General features: G+C 40.5%; 1 long non-coding RNA gene across 1 annotated transcript in view; it reads left to right on the top strand.

Annotated features, from left to right (window-relative positions):
* The first annotated feature begins 5,098 nt into the window (after positions 1–5,098).
* The window catches only part of LOC133088462 (uncharacterized), a 49,230-nt gene continuing 32,679 nt past the window's right edge, over positions 5,099–21,649 (top strand). Inside the window, exon 1 of the long non-coding RNA XR_009700521.1 lies at positions 5,099–5,164. This is a non-coding gene — a long non-coding RNA (uncharacterized LOC133088462). The remainder of the gene's footprint in view (positions 5,165–21,649) is intronic.

Genomic DNA, 21,649 nt, shown 5'->3' with positions numbered 1-21,649 from the left:
CTTGTAAAGCAATTACACTCTAATAAAGATGTTAAATAAAAAAAAATAAACAAGTTTGAGATAAAAAAAAAAAAAGCTACCTTGTTCCTTCTGGGTTCCCTGAAATGCCAGGTCATTAAGGAAGTCTGATATGCTTGAATATAGTATAATCAAGTTTTTATTGTGTGGTGGTGAAGACTCTCTTTCTGCTGCTACATTTACAAAGCCATTGTGTTAGAAAAAAAAAAGTCTTCATGCTCATTGTTCCCTGTGTCTGAAGTCTTTGTCCCCTCATTACCTTATTACGTTCACTTCTTTGCACAGCTACCTCATTTTCCTCCTTCATGGCTCAGTTTAATTGTTGCCTCTGACTGTCTCTGCCCTCCTTCCCATTTATGTATTATGTACATATATATTTTTACCTTTGTTTTCTCCCTAATACTTAACATAGCTTGCAATTATTTTGTCTCACTAGACTGTTAGCCCCATGGAGGCAGGGACTCATTTGGTCTTGTTCACCCTATTATTTCCAGACCAGACCATAGGTCTTAACAAATAATGAGTGAGTGAATATGATGGTTTTTTATGGTTATCTTTGTTTTGACCATTCCTATCCTTCCACTGAAACAGCTTTTGCTAATGTTACCAATCACCTCCATGTTCTAAACCCAGTGGACAGTTGTACAGCTCACGTTAATTGACTTCATCCTTTTCCTGGCTTTTGAATGTAGGAGTTCCTGAAGACTTGATCCTAGGCACCCCCTTCTTGTCTGACTTTCTGGTTTTTCCAAAATGTAAATGAATCACTGCCCATATTAATGTTTGTAGCCTAGAATTTTGTTGAAGTTTAAGGTGCTGGAGGAACTTAAGCTTCAACATATCCAAGTCAAAACTTATGATCTTCCTTCCAAAGACTGCTTCTCTTTCAGTGTTTAGTGTTTCAGAGACTGGCACCACAATCCAGACAGCTGTGGAAACCATCTCACCCCCTTTTTCCAGTCTATGATTAAAACTCCTTTTGATCTCGCTGCCTAAATATGTCTAAAATTTCCCCACATATCTCTCCATCTTTACTTTGTCATCAAATCCAGGCCACCACATTCTCTTGCTTGCACTGTTACTGCAGTAGTCTCTGACGGGTTTCCCTGTATTAGCTCTTGCCTGTGTCCCATCTGTTTTTCATACTACATCCAGAATTATATTTCAGAAACACAAATCTAATCATGCTGTTTTTCTGCTTGCAACCATTTAATGGCTTCCCGTTGCTCTTAGATAACAGCTGAAAGCATTAACGGGGCTTCAAGGCCCTGCATGTCTGCTTTCTGCTACTTCATCCTGAGTCTCTTCCTTTCATCTCCCTTCCAGTCACATTTGTTTCATCAGTTCCTGAAATGGCTCATGCTCCCTCTTTCCTCAGGTCTTTTGTGCTCTGTGCTCCCATGCACCTGCCCAACCCAAATCCCACCTCACACTATGTCACTTAAATCACTTCAAATTGTCCTTCAGATCTTTGCTCATCAAGTCAGCTTCTTAAATGTATTTTTCAATGCACTGAACGCAGGTTGTAATGATATTTGGGTGATTAGACAAACCACCTATATTGGTTAGGACAGGATAGAATATTATACAGTAACAACCTCAAACCTCAGTGGCTTGACACAACAAAAATATATTTCTCCTTCATGCTACATTTCCAGCACAGATTCGCAGGTGGAGCTCTGCTTATCATTGCCACTCAAGAACCCAGGCTGATGGAGGCTCCATCAACAAATGTTCCATGATCACCTTGTCAGAGAGAAGAGAATGTGGGGACAGGAGGCATAACTTAGACTTTTAGCCCTGGAGCAACACCTGTCCCTTCTATTCATGTTTTGTTGGCCAAAGCAAGTCATATAGGCATACCTAATTTCAAGGGAAGTAGACTAGAATCCCACCATGTATCTGGAAAGAGGAAAGCTGGAAATATTTCGTGTGCAGCACTGGCACTGGTGACTACCGCAGCAGCCCTCCATGTACACAGGAAGAGATTTCCATGAGTTGAGTTTTTTTTTTTTTTTTTTCCTCCCACTGAAGTCTGGGCAACCTCTCTAGACCCTAAGTTCTATAAGGGCAGAGGCTGTGACTGTCTTGGTCATTTTTGTATTCCCACTGTAGAGCATGTGCCACATAGTAGGCTTTTACTAAACATTGACTGAGTGAGCAAATGAATAAGAGCAGTTATTGACTACTGCGTTAAGACCTTCTCAGGTATTACCTCCTTTAATCCTTATGATGTGCCTCAAGGCAGGTTTTATTATTTTATAAATGTGCAAGCTCAGGTAATTTTTAAAAAGAGCATCCCCAGAGGCTCAATAATCAGTGTAATAATAATGCATTTGGAATGAAGAAGCAGGTGATTAAATGTCCTGTCCTCTGCTACTCTCTTCATTGTGTGTTTTGAATCACAATATTTTGTAAGGAGATATTTTGTAAGGAGAGGATATTACCCAGAATCCCTGCCACCTTTATTTTCTGCTTTATTTGTGTATTCTTTACTTATATGTTCTAAAGATACTTTAAAGCTATTTACTATTATTTGCTATTTGATTAAAAATATTCTTTCTCAAACATAGTTTTGCTTTTTCTGTATTGATAAGATCTGAACCAATCCCTTTTTTATTTATTTATTAAAATTTTTTTTTTAAATTTTTGCCTGCATCGGGCCTTAGTTGCGGCACGTGGGGTCTTCGTTGCTGCATGCTGGATCTTTCGTTGCGGCGTGCAGGCTCCAGAGCGTATGCGCTCAGTAGTTGTGGTGTGTGGGCTTAGTTGCCCCGCAGCATGTGGGATCTTAGTTCCCTGACCAGGGATCGAATTCGCATCCCCTGCATTGGAAGTTGGATTCTTAACCACTGGACCACGAGGGAAGTCTCCCAATCCCTTTTTTAGATGATTGGTTTCCATTTAAGTTGGAAATGTAATCCAGTTCTAAAACAAGCAAGTTAAAATGAGTATTTCTTCTGTTACCAGAGATCAGGTTTGGAGGAAGGAGTTGAGAGAAATACAGTTTTCTGAAATCTTGCTGAACCATATTTATTGTTATTGAATGGGCGTCCCTTAGACATTTTTGAGTTGAAACTGTCAAGGAGAACTAGGTGAATGGCTTGAGGGAGCAAGATGGTGCAGGTCTAAACCCTTTGCCAGCCAAGTGTTGTCCTAACCCAGAAGTTAAATGGGGCCAGTATTCTGGAGCCCCCTAACCTTCAGTTTCTTCATAAAACACTTTTGCATTCATTGATAGTATCTTCAAGAGAGGAAGTCTAACGCTTGGGTAACCTGCTGCCTTGTGGTACCTGTCAGTTTGCCTACTCTCTTGGATTAACTGAAAGACAAAAGTCCTGATGGTTGCTGACTGGGCTGGCCGTTACAGAGACCCCTATTTCATCTCATTTCATTACTTAATTCCAATGGTGCATCTACAGCCTTGCTGTTAGGTGGTTACTGCACTTTAGTAAATCTTAACACTCAGCAGAAAACAGTCTAAATAAGACAAAGGGGATAAATACCTTGTTCTTCTAATTGTCTGTCCTAAAAAGACCACAGTTTAAGGAATTATAAAATAGGCTCTTTGGAAATAAGTTGATTTCCTAAACTGAACTAATAATGAGCTATTCAGTGCAGTAAGAAAATCCAGTTGTCTTGTCATTTTAAATGTCCCATTCGTTCTCAGGATGAAAGGTTTGGTTGATAGTTTTCAACTTGAGAGTATCCTTAGAATTTTGCTCATGATTATATAGACTATTAGTGTTACATGGTACATGCATCCTGTCAGTTGGGGATAAAATTCTTTTAGTTCCTGGCGTTTATCTGCTATTAGGTGTATTTGATTAGACCAATAATAAGCTCATATCTCCTTGTGTTATAATGAACAACTTTCTTGTTTGTCTTTCCCATATGGTTGGGAGATCTTTGAGGGCAAAAATTATATCTTCTGAATTTTCCAATTAATTTTAAATTTCAACTTGAAATGCTTACTTGCAGCTAGGACTCTGTTGTTGGGTAAAAATGATGCAATGGATTTGGGGATTAAACTAGTTAGAGGTGCTGGGCTTAGCTGAAAATAGCCTTTTCCCTGGCCCATGTGCCCCAGGGCTTCATCACACGCTGTGTAATGGGCCTCGGGCCATTGTCACTTTGACTCTTGTGCTTCACTCAGATGTGTTGGGGGTATCTCAGCCTGCGGTGCCATCATTTTCATGATATTAGTAACCCCCTCTTTACCTGATTATTCCTAATCCACTGTGGGTGTTTGCAATATTGTGATTTTGCCTATAAATGACTAAATGTATATTTTTCATATGTATTTAGTCTTCATTAAGAGTTCCTGGCTCACAGCTCCCCAAACCCTTGGAATTTCCTGAGCAATAAGAGCAATGGGATAATATCTGGTCTCTTGTCCTCAATTCTTGAGAATGATTCGGGGAAGGTGACTTTTGGATTCTACCCAAGGGCAGGAGCTGGTTGCTAGGAGAACCAACCATGTGATTAAAGGGTTGGAACTTTCAGTATCACCCCCTGATTTTGGGGAGGGATGAGGGGCTGGAGAGTAGCCCCACTGGCCAGTGATTTAGTTAATCATGAATATGTAATGAAGCCTCCATAAAAATCCCAAAGAACAGATTTTTGTCCTTTTTTCCCCCTTTCCAGGTTGGAGAAGCAGAATGTTTTTGTGCTGTTCCAAGCTTGTACTGCTTGCCATAGGCCAGGCCAATAAATCAAGAGACGAGGTGTTGGGGCAGGAGTGGCGACTTTATTCAGAAAGCCAGTAGACCGAAAAGATGGCGGACTAGTGTCCCAGAGAACCATCTTCTCTGAGTTAGAATTCAAGCTTCTTTTATACTAAAAGAGGAGGGGGTAAAGCCCTGGTTCCGATCAGACTCTGGAGGGGAGTTAGTTAGTTTCTTCCTTCCTGCAGCCATTCACAGGTGGACCTGGTCAGGAGGTTTCCTGTGAGCTAAACAAAGGTATTTTAGCTTAATGCTCAATACATGGGCCGCAGGGTTCCCAGAGATGGGCCATTATGTGTAATTTAAGCTTGTAGGCAACATCCCTTTAGTGATTAACTTGTTCTTCTCTATTACAGTGCCAACACGCCAGGCTCCACGCTCCATGAGGACAGAAGCTCCTTTGTTTGGGACCTCACTCGGTATGTATCTTCATTTGGCTGTTGATTCATAACTTTTAATATCCTTTTATAATAAATCAGTAATCTGGTAAGCAAACGGATTTTCCCAAGTTCTGTGAACTGTTCTAGCAAATTAATTGAACCTGAGCAGGGGGTTGTGGGAACCTCTGATTTACAGCCAGTTGGTCATCAGAAGTACGGGTAACAACGTGGACTTGTGATTGGCATCCTGAGTTGGAAGGAGCTGTTGGAACCTCCAGTTTGCAGCCAGTTGGTAAGAAGCACAGGTAACAATCTGGACTTGCAACTGGTATCTGAAGTGGAGGTTGATCTTGTGGGACTGAGCCCTTTACCTGTGGAATGTGATTCTATCTTCAGATAGATAGTGTCAGAATTGAGTTGAATTCTCAGACGCCCTGGTGGGGTCCAAGAATTGCTTGTTGTTTTGGGGAAGCCTCCACACACATGCTGGAATTGAATCTGGGATCCCCTTTTCAGTGTTGAATATATGCTTGATGAATGAACAAGTGAGGGTGTGTGTGAATGCCTCAAATACCTCTTGTGCTGGCTTTTCAAGTTTCCCATCACAACAGTCCCTCCTTTGGGATTTAAGCATTATCTACGAAGACCTAAATGAAAATCCCTTAACCGAGAGAGACATCATTGTCTTTTGTGTCAGTGGAGGGCAGATCTTATAAAAACTGATACAGGTTGGAACAGAAATAATTTGATGGGAGAAAGGAGGATGGAGGATTAGAGAGGCCCAAACTAGGGGTCCTTCCTCAGGGTGCCAAGCTAGGATGGCCTGACGGTGGGGGTCTCTGGGTGACTAGGGATAAGTAGGAGGACCCTGAGCCCTGGGGAAGTATATGATGTTATTGAAAGAAGGAGAGCTAATGAGGACAGGAGGGGTTGCTAAAGACCAATCACTGGCTTTAAGATTTTGTGTAGGGAGACCAGTTCATCCTGCCCACATCAAAGCTTGTGTCTAATGAAATCATGAGTGCAGTGAAAATGAACTCACTTAACGCAGGGTCACTCGGTGGCCTATGAGAATCCCAACACCTAACTTACCCTCCATCTTAGGAACATTTAAAAGCAAGATCAAGGCCATTTTGGACATAGCTAATCAAAAAAAAACCCCAGAAAATACCCCCAATAGCTAAATTGTTAGTTTACTGGACACTCATAAACTAAAAGCTTGTTTGCTTTGCTGAATGTGGAGCAGATGTGATAAACAATAGAAATAGCTTGCACATAGCACTTCATCATTTATAAAGCACCTTCATGTACATCTTTTTAGTATTCCAATAAAGCAGATCATTCAGTTGTCATCCCCCATTTACAGATAGGGACACTGAGGCTTGGAGAAGTATTTGACTTGTACATGTTTATGTGGCTGGTGAGTGGTGGAGGTTAAGATTAGACCCCAAGCCCTCCCTATCTGAGATCCATGTGTTCTTCTGTGCCAGCCTGCCTCAAACATTTCCCAGGAGAGCAGCTCAGGCTAAATTGCCCAGGGTCTTCTCTTGCCTTGCCATCCTGACCTAAACACTTCTAGGATTACTTCTTGTGTTCAATTTTGACCTTGGTAAAGCTGTTTAAATAAAGGTGGTGAAAGTTTGGGCTGATAGAGAGTACATATATTATGGCTTCTCTTTCCCAAATCTGGTATTTATTAAGGTTTTCCTGGCTGTAGCTGAGGTTATGATATTTACACAGTGTTTTGGTGTGCGGGCAGAAGCAGATTTTAGTGAGGAGAGGTATTTACACAGCTTGCAGGAATTTGGAGCCCTACTGATGTCTTGACCATGTTGCGCTTCTCGGAAAGAGAATTTGCTCATGGAAATGTATGGCACCATTAGGCTGAAACTGGACTGTTTCTAGCAGGCACTCTAGGGTACTCCACAAATCATGCGGGAGGAGGGAGCCCTCACCACCGCCTCACTATAGGGTCAGCTCTGCTTACTTTGAGTAATTATGATTATCATTAATTATTAATAATGGGTGCCACTTATTGAGTGCCATCTTTGCCAGGCACAGCGTTATATACCCTATATACATTACCTTTATTCTGAAAGCCATCAGATAAAATAGGCATTGTGATCTCTATTTTATTGGTAATGGAATCAGAGAGGCTAACTTATACAGGTTCTAAAATTAAGTTGGTTTAAACTTGGTCAGTTTCACTCTTTCATCTGAAATGTTAGTAATGGATGATTATAAAAAGTTAAAAATGTACTGAATTTTATTAATTCTTATACACTGCAGATGATCAAGACCTTTCCTAGTGAATGTGTCTAATTTTGGGACTTCTCTTTTGGGAGCATGTTATTATTCCTCAGGCCTTCTACTCCAGGGGCGGTGGGTATGTGTCTAGCTATATCTTTTCTTTGGTTGGGGGCAAGCAGGATAGTCCTGTGCAACTCTGACCTTAGATGGGTCCCCTTAGCCCCCGCCCTTGATTTTGACTGGTTGAGCTTTTCATTTTCTACTTCTGGATCAGTGAATTGAAAGGGTTCATGCTTCTGCTAAAGGTAGATTCAGACCCAAAGGATTTATTTACCTTAGAGAATGCCCATCAGGTAGGCATACTGGCTCTTTAAATTAGTGTCTTAGAGTTGTTTGCAGTGACTGCTATCCTGCTCTCCTGTGTGAGTAATTTCTCTCAGGAAGTGACTTGAGTCTTTGGGAACAGCTGGCTCCCTACAGCGTCAGCATAGCTGGGTTTAGGAAAAGTTGTACTGGTCAAGCAGCTGTGGTGGAATGGACTTGACCTGGAATTAGAACTGGCCTAGGGCTCCAGCTTTACCAGGTAACCAGCTGTATGACTTTGGCAAGTTCACCTATCTTATTAGTGCATTAATTTCCGTAATTTGAATTTGCATATGAAACCCAAGTTTCAGTTGCTTGGATGACGGACCATAAATCCTCTGGTGCTCTGGAATGACCCTTAAAACACGTCTGCATAAAATATCTTGGTTTCCTAACATATATAATGTAAGCATGTCATTGCCAGTATTTTTATTTGAGTAATTTTATTTTTTTGGTGGAGGGAACAGGAGAGCATAGGTTTCTTCTGATGCAGATTACGGTGAAGCCTGCTTCTCTCTTATCCTTCTTTAAGAAAAAATTTCTCGAAACTACACTGACACCAAACACTCATGAATGCTTGGGGGGCAGTGGAGAGGGTGTGTGGGGTCGTTACATCCCAACATAGAGAAGCAAACAGCTTAAAATGGAATATTAGACGTCATTATGTTCAAGTTCTCAGTGGCTCAGGCCACTCTTTCTTCCAGCACCTTCTTCCTTTATCCCATATCAGAGTAGCCCAAATCTGTGTCTATGCCTTCTTACAGGGGAATCCTAAAAATTTCTGTCAGTTTATTATAAAGGCCAATTTCACTCTTTTCTGTTTAAACCTCTCCCTTCTGGGGTCTGCCTGAGGTGAGGGTGTGAGGCTTACCTTAAAAATCAGACAAGTTCTTTAAGGTTTTTCCCAACAGAGAAAGAGTCTAGTGCGTGGAAGAAGTTTTTTTGTCAGTTTGTTTTCATAGCTATTGGTTCAGTCTATGAATATATTCGGTCTCCCTACAGCCTGTGCTCCACACAGCAGGCAAAGTGACTGTTCTAAACACAAGTTAGATTGTGTCTCCTTTCCCTAAAACTATTCACAGTAAAATCCAGAGTTCCTAATATGGCCTTCAGGGCCCAAAGTGCAGCTGCCCCAGGTTCCCTCTCTGACCTCTGAGCGGCCATGACCTTCCCTCTCTGACCTCTGGGCGGCCATGACCTTCCCTCTCTGACCTCTGAGCGGCTATGACCTTCCCTCTCTGACCTCTGGGAGGCCATGACCTTCCCTCTCTGTGCTCCGGCCACAGTGGCTTCTAGGGACCAGCCAAGCTTCTTACACCTCAGGGCCTTCACAATTCCCTGAGAGCCAGCCTGCAGATTCTTCTCGCTTCTTTCAGGTCTCTGGTTAAATGTCTTGGAATCAGGGACGCCTGCTTTGAAAAATTGCACCCCTTCACAGTTCCTCTACTCTAACATGTTATTATTAAATCATTTGTATAATTATATGGTTACTTTTTGTTTTCCTGCACTAGAATGAAAGCTCTAAGAGTATAGTTTTGTTACTTTTTTCTGGCTCAGCGCTCTTTCCACATCTCCAGTAATAGTGCCTTGCACTTGGTAAGCCCTTGATAATTACTTATCTATTTATTTATTTATTTTATTGGGGGGTATAGTTGCTTTACAATGTGGTGTTAGTTTCTGCTGTACAAGGAAGTGAATCAGCTATATGTATACATATATCCCCTCCCTCTTGGACCTCCCTCCCCTCCACCATCCCACCCATCTAGGTCACCACTGAGCACCGAGCTGATCTCCCTGCGCTATACAGCAGGTTCCCACTGCTATCTGTTTTACACATGGTAGTGTATATATGTCAATCCCAATCTCCCAATTCATCCTACCCCACTCCTGCCCTATGTCCACACATCTGTTTTTTATGTCTGCATCTCTATTCCTGCCCTGCAAATAGGTTCATCTGTACCATTTTTCTAGATTCCACATGTATGCGTTAATATACGATATTTGTTTTTCTCTTTCTGACTTACTCTATGTGACAGACTCTAGGTCCATCCACGTCTCTTCAAATGACCCAATTTCATTCCTTTTTATGGCTGAGTAATATTCCTTTGTATATATGTACCACTGTTAGAACACTCCCTAACACCATACACAAAAATAAACCCAAAGTGGGTTAAAGACCTAAATGTAAGACTGGACACTATAAAACTCTTAGAGGAAAACATAGGAAGAACACTCTTTGACATAAATCACAGCAAGATCTTTTTTGACTCACCTCCTAGAATAATGAAAATAGACACAAAAATAAACAAATGGGACCTAATGAAACTTAAAAGCTTTTGCACAGCAAAGAAAACCATAAGCGAGATGAAAAGACAACCTCGAAATGGGAGAAAATATTTGCAAACGAAGCAACTGACGAGATTAATCTCCAAAATATACAAACAGCTCATGAAGCTCAATATCAAAAAAAACCCAACCCAATCAAAAAATGGGCAGAAGATCTAAACAGACATTTCTCTAAAGAAGACATACAGATGGCCAAGAGGCACATGAAAAGATGCTCAACATCACTAATTATTAGAGAAATGCAGATCAAAACTACAATGAGGTATCACCTCACACTGGTTAGAATGGGCATCATCAAAAAATCTACAAACAATAAATGCTGGAGAGGGTGTGGAGAAAAGGGAACCCTCTTGCACTGTTGGTGGGAATGTCAAATGATAACAGCTACTGTGGAGAAAAGTATGGAGTTACCTTACAAAACTAAAAATAGAACTACCATACGACCCAGTAATCCCACTACTGTGCATATACCCTGATATGTATTTATTGATTGAATGAATAAATGAATGAATGTATTTAGCCAACAGATATTTCTTCAGCACCTACATGTGCCAGAGCCTGTGATATCTATCTCTGCAGATTATATTGTGAGAATTAGTTATGCAAAGATCCTCCCTTAAATGCAGTGTTCCCAAATGGAAAGCATTATTACTTCAAATTCCCCAGCTCCTCTTTCTTTTTCTCCTGACTTCTAGGTTCCCAAGGGGCCCATTGCTCTATGTCAGGAATTGGTAAACTTTTTCTGAAAAGGACCAGACGGTAAATATTTTAGGCTTTGTGGGCCATACTTTCTCTGTCTCAACTATTCGGGTTGGCTATTGCAGCATGAAGCAGCTGTAAGCAAGAGGTAAGGAATGAACATGACTGTGTTCCAACAAAACTTTGGCTCGCAATCTGCTAACCTCTTCTGGAAAGAAAAAAAGCTCTTTCACAAATCAACGCAAAATTTGTTAGGGCACAGTGTGATACCTTTCTTACAGTAATTGCCATTTTAGGGGATCCTGAGGGAGAAGGCTTCATTTAACACAGACCAGTGACTAGTAGTGGAATTTGAGGGATCAGCAAATTGGCAGAAGGGAGATCAATTTGGAGAAAAAGGAATTTTCCTAGCCAACTTTAAACTGTATTTATTACGCTTGAGTTAGGCCCTGTTCCTCGTTAAGAGGATAATCTAAAGAGATTTAAAACAGAAAACAAATGGCACAGTAACCAAATCATTCTAACTTCCACTAAGTTCAAAGTGGTGTGAAAAGTAAGTGTTCTTTCATGACCAGATTTTGATACATTTACTAGTGATGATCTGTGCCATCTGATAGCTGTAGGGTCTCATTTGCCAGGATTGTTGTACATCTTGTAGGAAATGTATTTCTAAAGATAAGCCTGGATTACCACCCTGGTGCTGAGAAGCTATATCTCAGGTTCAAGTTCCAAACTGTCTTGTGGTTTATTTTTCAGGGCTTTATTTGCCACCAAAGCTGTCTTTGGTGAGCATACTTGTTAACAGTGCTGAATTTCTGAATCTGCAGATTGGCTCAAACCTTTGTAGCCGTAGGAGAAATTGTATTAATTTAATTGTTAGGCTATGGGCAAGTCAGTGTGTTCCATGTGTTAGCTTCCTTATGCCAACTCTGTTAATTTCAAACATACTGATATCTGGCTGGGCCAGAACCAGTTTTTGGCTACTCATTATGTATGTGTATATGTGCAGTGTTTCTTTTACAAAAAATACTAAGGGGAAAAAGAGCTGATGAGTCAAAGTATTTCACAAAACCGAGTTTCCACATATAGATTACAGAAAAAATGTGCCTCATTAGTAAGATGCTATTGTATTCTGGTAACCAAAATTAAAAACATATTTAGGAAACATTCCATTGGTTTTTCAGGATTCCAAGTTCAGTCTGGACTATGCATTATTTTTTAAAAAAAATTTTAGTGTTTATTCTTCTTGAGTGATAATCAACTTTTAAGATAATGTTTCCTGATGGAACGTTGAATGGTAATGTCATGCCACTGTATAGATTTGGTTTCTTTGGTTTGATACAGAATGGATTTTCTTATAACAAGGCTGAATGAAAACACATTCAGAAGCTTACATCTAGTAAGAAACAGAGAGACAAGAAAGGCTGTGCAAGGGTGGGTGGCCAGGATGGCAGAGTAGGAAGAACCTGAGCTCACCGCCTTCGCTGGGAATACCACATTACAACTACTTACAGAGCAACTATCCACGAGAACGACCTGAAGACTAGCAGGAAAGATTTTCCACAACTAAAGATATAAAGAAGGAACCACAGTGAGATACGTAGGAGGGAGAGAGATGCACTATAGTCAAGACCCACACCCCTGGGTTGGGTGACCCACAAATGGGAGGGTAATCACAATTGCAGAGGTTTTCCTCAAGGAGTGAGGGGCCTGAGTCCCACATTGGGTCGCCCAGCCTGGGGGTTCTGCTCTGGAAAGATGAGCCCCTAGAACACCTGGCTTTGATGGCCAGTGGAGCTTGCATACGGGAGAGCCAGTTGGCTATAGGAAACAGAGACTCTGATCTTAAAGGGTGCACACAAAATCTCGCATGCTCTGAGACCCAGGGCAGAGGCAGGAATTTGAAAGGAGCCTGCGTCAAACTGACTTGCTAATCTTGGAGAACCTCCTGGAGAGGCAGGAGGCAACTGGGTCTCCCTTCGGGGATATAGACTCTGGCAGGAACAATTTTTGGGAGCTCATTCTACCACGAGGACACTGGTGCTGACAAACTCCATTTTGGAGTCTTCCCTCTAGCTTATTAGCATCTGGGGCTTACTCACCCAACAGCTGGTGGAAACTAAGACTCCTACCCCATGCAAAGGCTGCACAGCCAGCAGCCCTGGGACACTGCCTTGCCCACTAGTGGGCTGGCACCAGCCCTGGCCCCATCTGCCACCTTCCAGGCATGCACCCAACTTACTGGGACCTGGCCCCATCCACCAGCAAGTTGGCATCAGCCTCAGACCCCCTGAGCTGCACAGCCAGTGGTGCTGGGACGCAGCCCCGCCCACCAATGGGCTGGCAGCCACTGCACGAGGCAGTGCCTGGCAGCCAACAGGGCTAGGCACCAGCCCCGCCCACCAGTATACATACAGGAGTCGCCCCCACCACAACAGAAGGGACTATACAACCCACAGAGGGGCCTCCTACAGCATATAGCTCTGGCAGCCAGAAGGGAGTGTGCTGCTGGGCCCCATAGGACATCTCCTATGAAAAGCCACTTCTTCAAGTTTGGGAAACATAACCAACCTACCTATACATAGAGATAAACACAGAGAATTAGGCAAAATGAAGAGAAAGAGGAATATGTTCCAAACAACAGAACAAGACGAAACCTCATAAAAAGAAATAAACAAAGAGGAGATAGCAATCTACCCAATAAGGAGTTCAAGGCAATGGTCATAAAGATGCTTAATGAACTGGGGAGAAGAATGGGTGAACACAGTGAGAATTTCAGCAAAGAGTTAGAAAATATAAAGGACAAAACAGCTAAAGAATATGATAAGTGAAATAAAAAATGTACTAGAAGGAATCTACAGTAGATTAGATGATACAGAGGAATGATCAGTGCTCTGGAAGACAAAATAATAGAAATCATCCAAGCTGAACAGAAAAAGAAAAAAGAATGAAAAGAAATGAAGATAGTATGAGACTTCTGAGATAACATCAAGTGTACTCCCATTTGCATTGTAGACATCCCAGAAGGGGAAGAGAGAGAGAGAAAGGGGCAGAGAACTTATTTGAAGAAATAATAGCTGAAAACTTTCCTAACCTCGGAAAGGAAACAGACATCCAGGTCCAGGAAGCACTAAGAGTCCCAAACAGGATCAACCCAAAGAAATCCCCACCAAGACACATTATAATTAAAATGACAAAAATAAGAGAGATTCTTAAAAGCAGCAAGAGAAAAGAAACAAGCAATGTACAAGGGAATATCCATAAGACCATCAGCTTACTTTCAACAGAAGGTTTGCAGGCTAGAATGGTAGATACATTCAAAGTAATGAAAGAACCTACAATCAAAAATATTCTAATCAGCAAGGCCATCATTCACATTTAAGGGAGAGATAAAGGGTTTTACAGATAAGTGAAAGCTAAAAGAGTTCAGCACCACTAAACTGGTTTTACAAGAAATGTTAAAGGGACTTCTCTAAGCAGAGAAGAAAAGGACACAACTAGAAATATGAAAATTATGAAAGGAAAAATCTCATTGGTAAAGGCAAATATTCAGTAAAGGTAGTAAATCAACCACTTATAAAGCTGGTCGAAAGGTTAAAAGACAAAAGTAGTAAAATCATCTATATCGATAATAAGTAGTTAAAGGAAACACAAAGCAAAAAGATGTAAAATATGATGTCAAAAACGTTAAACATGGTGGCGTGAGTAAAAATGCTGGGTTGTTAGAATGTGTTCAAACTTAAGAGATCATCAGCTTAGAATAATCACATGTATTTATATGTTGTTATATATGAATGTCTTGGTAACCACAAACCAAAAACCTATAATAGATACACATACAAAAAAGAGAAAGAAGAAGGAAAACATAGTCCGTATACTCTTTGACATTGGTCTTAGCAATATATTTTTTGGATATGTCTCCTCAGGCAAGGGAAACAAAAGCAAAAATAAACAAATGGGACTAAAAAGCTTTGCATGGCAAAAGAAACTATCAACAAAACTTAAAGTCAGCCTACTGAATGGGAGAAGATATTTATAAATGATATATTCAATAAGGGGTTAATATCCAAAATATATAAAGAACCCATAAAACCCAACATCAAAAAACCCCCAAACAACCTGAATAAAAAATGGGCAGAGGACCTGAATCAATTTTTTTCAAAGAAGACATATAGAAGGCCATCAGACACATGAAAAGATGCTCAACATCACTAATCATCAGGGAAATGCAAATCAAAACCAGAATGAGATATCACCTCATAACTGTCAGAATGGCTATCATCAAAAAACAAAACGAAACAAAAAACCAAACAAAAAACCCCCCCCAAAAACCAAAAACCAAAAAAATCCCAACAAATAAAAAGTGTTGGTGAGGATGTGGATTGAATGGAACTCCTGTGCTCTGTTGATGGGATTGTAGATTGGTGCAGCTGCCATGGAAAACCGTATGACGTTTCCTCAAAAAATTAAAAATAGAACTACTATATGATCCAGCAATTTCACTTATGGGTATTTGCCTAAAGTGGGTATTTTCCTGAACCCCTATGTTCACTGCAGCATTATTTACAATAGCCAAGTTAGGGAAGCAACCTAAGTGTCCATCAATAGATAAATGGATAAAGAAGATGTGAGATACACACATGTACACACACACAGAAAAATATTCCTTAGCCATAAAAAATTAAACCTTGCCATTTGTGACAGCATGGATGGGTCTACAGGGTATTATGCTAACATAAGTCAGACAAATACTGAATGATCTCACATGTGTGTAGTCTAAAAAAAACAAAACATGTCAATTCCAAACTCCCTAACTATGTACACACTGCTGTATTTAGAATGGATAACCAACAAGGACCTACTGTATAGCACAGAGAACTCTGCTTGATATTCTGTAACAGCCTAATTGGGAAAAAGAATTTGAAAAAGAATAGATACATGTATATGCGTAACTGAATCACTTTGTGGTACACCTGAAGCTAACACAACTTTGTTAATCAACTGTACTCCAATATAAAATAAAAAGTAAACAAAACAAAACAAACAAAATGAAAAAAAGACTAATAATACAAAGAACAAATGGGTGAATGCCAGAGGGGAGGGGGGCTGAAGGGTGAGGAAATAGGTGAAGGGAATTAAGAGGTACAAACTTCCAGTTATATAATAAATAAGTCACAGGGATGTAATGTACAGCATAAGGAATATGGTCAATAATATTGTAATAACTTCGTATTGGGACAGATGGTTACTAGACATTGTGGTGATCGCTTCATAATGTATGCAAATGTCAAGTAATTATGTAGTACACCTGAAACTAACATAATGCTGTACTTCAACTATATTTCAATTGAAAAAAAAAGAAAGGCTGTGCCAGAAAGGAAACTTTATTCTAGAACATTGTCCTGTCCAGTCAGAGAGGGCAAAATGGGGAGAGGTGGAGAGGGCATTTTATGGAAGAAAATTACCTTCTTACCTTAAATAATATTGGTAATGAGTTATTTCAGATAGTTATAATGTTTTCTGTTGGTCTGGGATTTTATTTTTGGCTTGTTGCATTGTTCCTTACTAGGATAAGAATATTTTCAATATTAGTGCCCGGGAAAGAAATTTCTACATATATCTGGTGATAAGATTACACATATATACACTTCAAATAGGAGTTTATCCATCAGACTGATTACTCGCCACATCTCAAACTGTTTTTATTTCTTCCTCCTCCTCCCTTTTTCCTTCTTCCCCTTCTCCTCTCTTTCTCCTTCTCATTTTTGCTTGAATCTATTATTAAACATAGTGACATTAGACAAATATTTAGTTTTAAAATGAGATTTTATGTAACGAGACAATTCACATAATGTGGACATTAAATGCAAAGCGAAACAGTTTGGTTAACGTGAACGCATGCCCTTCTCATTTCTAGAATAAGATGTATTTACGTAAAACCCTGATTGTTTTTTCCTTTAAAATCCAAGTAAGCTCTATTATGTTAGTATCAGCAGATGGGTTTAATTTGGGTGATTTTTCACTTTGGAGCACCTCATGTGTTTTTCTGGGAGCCAAAAATGAGAGTGATCTCATAGAAGGGATTCCATAAATGATACTCGTTAGGGTTTTTTAAGAACTTGAGTGGATATGCCCCATTGATAATAAGATTAGAAACTAAGCAATAATCTAACATTATCAAAAACCCTACCAAAACTCTTTTTCATATCTCTGGATATTATGATGTAAGAGCTAAATAAACTATTTTGACTGACATGTTATTTGGAATATAAATTTAGGGCAGTTTTTTTTTTTGCCAAGTCTAATTATGCATATTTCAAATTACACATATTTTAAATAATACATTACTTTTATTTTGATTTAGAGATTTAACAACATTTTCATCTTTATTATTTAATTTGCTGATCATGTTAACCTCCTGAGATGGGCATATTATCCCTGGTTTACTGGAATGGCAAGCAGTCCCCAAAGGTTAATCCAATCCCTGGTGAGTGGGAGTGAAATTAGACTTGGAAACCAGACAGAGAATTGACACATGTGACCACTAGATTTTGACTTTGGGCACATGCTGTGTGAATTTGTGAGTTTTACTTCAGAATGAATACGAAGTGGTGGCTTCTCTAATCTAGACTTAATCCAATGGAAACATTAGAAATAGGTAAAATATGACATTCCATGTGTGGACAGTCACTTAACATAACATACTACTAAAAGTTAAAATTTTAAAAAAAGCTGATATATTATCTTCCTTACTTTAGCAAAACAAAGAAAAATAGTTTCAGTTAAACTTTCCACATTGAAAACTATTTGTGGAATCATGTTGTTGATATTACATCTGCAGCTATGCATGGTAGATATTCCTTCTGTGCACTGGCATCTGATTCTTACCTTTTCCCTCTGGCCACGTGGGTGGGACAGTTCCTTCCCAAGGAACTGTCCCAATAGTATGGCCATGTGGCCTGCTATTGCCAATGAAACATGAGGTAAGGGGCCGTCTGGGGGGGAAATATTTACGAGTCGGGTGTGTTTGTGCACGCTCTCTTCCCTTCACTTTGGCAGTCGTGGAGATACATGTTGAGATGGGGATGCTATTACACTGAAGCAGCCAGGAGTACCCAGCCAACACATGGGGACCAGGTACCCTGGAGAGTACTCTGCACCAGCCATGGACTCTGTTTGAACAAGAAATAAACTTGTATTATCTTAAGTCCCTGGAATTTTGGTTGCTGTGGCAACCTAGTGTGTCCTGATCAATTAAAAATGAAACTGAGCTAACAGCTTTTTTAATTTCCAAAAGATTCCAACTGGCAGTGGAGTGCGATTACCCCGTTCAAGCATGCCATTTTCCTTCCACACCACTCTCAAAAGCAATATTTTTGAGTAACGTGTGATCATAATATCATAGAGTTATTGAATAATAAATTTGTAAAGAGTCTCGAATCATGAGGACAAGTTGTTCAAAATGTCTTTTAAATTATATTTTCCAGTGAGGTCAAGCCAATTAGTTTACTTTTGAGAATTAAAAAAAATATCTAACCAACCCATCAATCACATTTTACCATTAATTACCAACAACATCTGTTTTAAGGTAACGTATATATGTCAGTGAACTAGCTCAAAGCTTATTGACTATGTATATAATATACACATATAAAATACATGTGCACACACACATTTAAGTGTTGAAAGTTATGACAATTTTATAACTTTTCTTATAATACACAGAGTGCTATAGAAACAAATTACCATTTTAGGGGTTTGCTGCCTTTCAGAGGTGAGGTAACAAACCGGATCGTAAGCTCCACGCTGGCAGTGATGATACATATATATATTTCTTCAGCTCTGTATCCCTGAAGCCTATAGTGCCAGGCCTGTAGGTGGGGCTTAGTAAATATTTGTAAATGAATAAACCAATGCCAGGAATTCGAGTGGTTGTACCCACAGAAAGTGACAGATGCAGTCACTGCCTACAGGTGACTCTCACCCTTCTAAAGCACCTGGGAAGTGAGATGGCAGAAGAGCCCAATCTGTGGCTGGGTTGTTTGTGGAGTACTGGGATAAACCCGAGTGGGCAGTAGGAAAAACATTGCATTTGGAGTCACAGGATCTGGGTTCACATTTCTGTTAATCAATTCACTACCTTGGGAAAATTAGTTGACTCCTTTGGGACTCAGTTTTCTTCTAATAGAAGGGGTCTAGTAAACTATCTCACAGGATTTGAAACTTGGGATCTACCTGGAATCCCTTGGAATTATATGCAATTTTGGGGTGAGCATATGTATATATGTGCTTTTCCAGGCTTGAGAGTCAATAGCGTGCCTCATTCTCAAAGGGGTTAATGAGCCAAAAAGATTAACAACAATGGATACAAACCCAATGTTATCAAGCTTCTAAAGCCCAGGGCAGCAAGAGCAGAAGTTGGGACTGAGGGGTTACTTTTATCTCCAAACACCCATTTATCTCATTTTGTACGCTTCGTGGCTAGTCCCAAGGACCAGTTTTAAATGTAGAACAGGAAAGTCAGTATAAATCATCAATGATCTGTAGTGTGCATGAGTCTTTACCGATATCTTATTGTGGAGACAGGCAGTGCAATTAGTTCCCTGAGTTGCTTTGGAGACCGATTCAGAGCTGTGTGACCTGAATTAGCTGGGCCCTTAGCACCTGGTCCTCCAAGGCTTCCAGGTTTGGGGCAGCTCTTGTTTCCTCCCACTCCTAACCAGTTGGCATCTATGCTCATGCTGCCAGCTGCGTGAACCCAGGTGTTCTTTTCCCCTCTCAAGGATGAGCTCCTGCTTGTCCCATAAATGGAAAAGTGGATGGAACTCCACACTAAGAGCAGAGCTCCAGGGCATACCCACCCAGCTCTGCTCCAGCCTGTCAGTGTCACAGGCAGCTTCAAGAAAGGGGACCCCGAGGACCCTACTGACCCTGTGACCTGTGACCTCCAACGGGCTCCAAAGTGACATTTGCTGATGTTTGCCAAGCCTCTTGCCTGAATTAAAAATGTAATCCTAGCAACAAAACTGTGAAGCAGACAACCTTCTCCCTTCTCCAGGAAAGAGGGCTCAGAGTACTTAACTGATTTGTCACAGGTTGTAACTGCAGGGCCAGAAAGCAAACGCTAGCTTTCCAACTCATGTCTGGGATCCTCTGCCCTGAAGCCTGGCTCTTTCTTCATTTAATAGTCTTGAACCTTTTTCTTTAAGTGTAAAACAATAATAATGATGTCCATGTCACAGATTGTTGTGGGGATGAGTGCTGTGTGTGTAAAAAGGCTTTGTGAAGAAGGGAAAGGCCCATCTCTATACAGGGATTAACCTGCTATCTGCCCCTATCATAGTGGAGTTTATTCCAATAGCCATCTAGGAACAAGAATGGGAACTTGTGGGAATATGAACATTTGGGACAAAGATACAGCTATTAGAAGAAAGGAAAAGGGTGCTTTTATGGGAGGGAGAGGTTTTCAGTTTTTACCTAATTAAAAATCTCACCTAGGCTTGGCACCGATAGGAAACAAGAAGAACATTTCAGTTGCTACCTTGAACTGAAGGCTAACTCTTCCTGCCTTATGCGCATGGGCCTAAGCTCCACCGAGGCAGGAAGACCCCAAGAGCCCCTGACTTGGGTCTAAAAACATTACCTCCTACATGTGGAGCTAACATGGGGGTGGTGGGCAGAGCTGATATTTCCCAAACGCAGGTTTGTCAGTCCCTCCTTTTCCCACTTGAGAAAGCATTTCTGCCACCCTGATTTGGGCTTAACCATACCTGCTCTTCCACTGGGGGTTAAATTGTATTAAAATCCAAAACAATTTTTTACCACTGTTTCTGCCTGGATCTTTGAGCAAAGCTAAGGCCACAGAGTGCTGGCTGGACTGCGAGAGAAAATAGTAAACCTCACTTGACCTCAGAAAACACTCACTGTCTCCATTTGGATCTGTATGAACAGAGAGGCTAAAATCATAAGTATGAGAATGTTTCCAGACTCACTGCCCTGCCCCAGCCCTCTGTATTCCCCAGTCTAGTGTTGACTTGTTCTTAGATTTTTGTGATTTAGAACCAGAGAATTGGCAGGGAGGGATAAATTGGGGGTGGGGTGTGTGGGGAGAAGAGACAGATAGACCATGTGGGCTAGGAGGTGATGAGGGAGAGCTTTGGGGCAACTGGAGAATGAGAAGGTGTGAAACAATTTGAGGACCCCAAAGAAAGAGATATGAGAAGTGTCGTTATGTAATTATTTTAATGTCCTTTTCTGCTAATCCCATCATCTCTATAATTTCTGGATCTGTTTCTATTGTTTGAGTTTTCTTCTGTGTGTCATATAGTACTATTTTTTTTTATTATGCAAGTTTCAGGTGTACAACATTGTAATTCGACATCTGTATACACTACAAGGTGATCACCCTCAAAAGTCTAGTTACCATTCGTCACTGTACAGTTGATCCCCTTCACCCCAGCCCCCTTTCTCTCTAGTAAACGTATTACCGGCATTTTTTGATTGGGTGCCAGACTTTGGGAGTTTTATGTCATTGGGTGTTAGCTTTGGTTATATTCCTTTCAATGGTGTCACACTTTGCTCTGGTATGAAGTTAAATTACTTAAAGTTAGTGTGATCTTTTTGAGGCTTGCTTTTAAGCATTACTAGGGCAGACCAAAAGCTGTATTTAGTCTAGGGCTAATTTAGTTTCACTACTGAGGTGATACCTTTCTGAAGGCTTTACACAATACCTTGCCTATTAGGACATCTTTCCATTCTGGCTGGTGGGAACATAAAATATTCCCAGCCCTGTGTGAGTTCAAGGAATTGTTTGGTCTATTGGTTCTTTGCCTGGCCTGGGGCAGTTTCGTTTCATTCATGCTGAAA

Source organism: Eubalaena glacialis, chromosome 3 (assembly GCF_028564815.1).
Source record: "Eubalaena glacialis isolate mEubGla1 chromosome 3, mEubGla1.1.hap2.+ XY, whole genome shotgun sequence".
Classification (NCBI taxonomy): domain Eukaryota; kingdom Metazoa; phylum Chordata; class Mammalia; order Artiodactyla; family Balaenidae; genus Eubalaena; species Eubalaena glacialis.
This window is presented reverse-complemented; position numbering and strand designations above follow the sequence as displayed.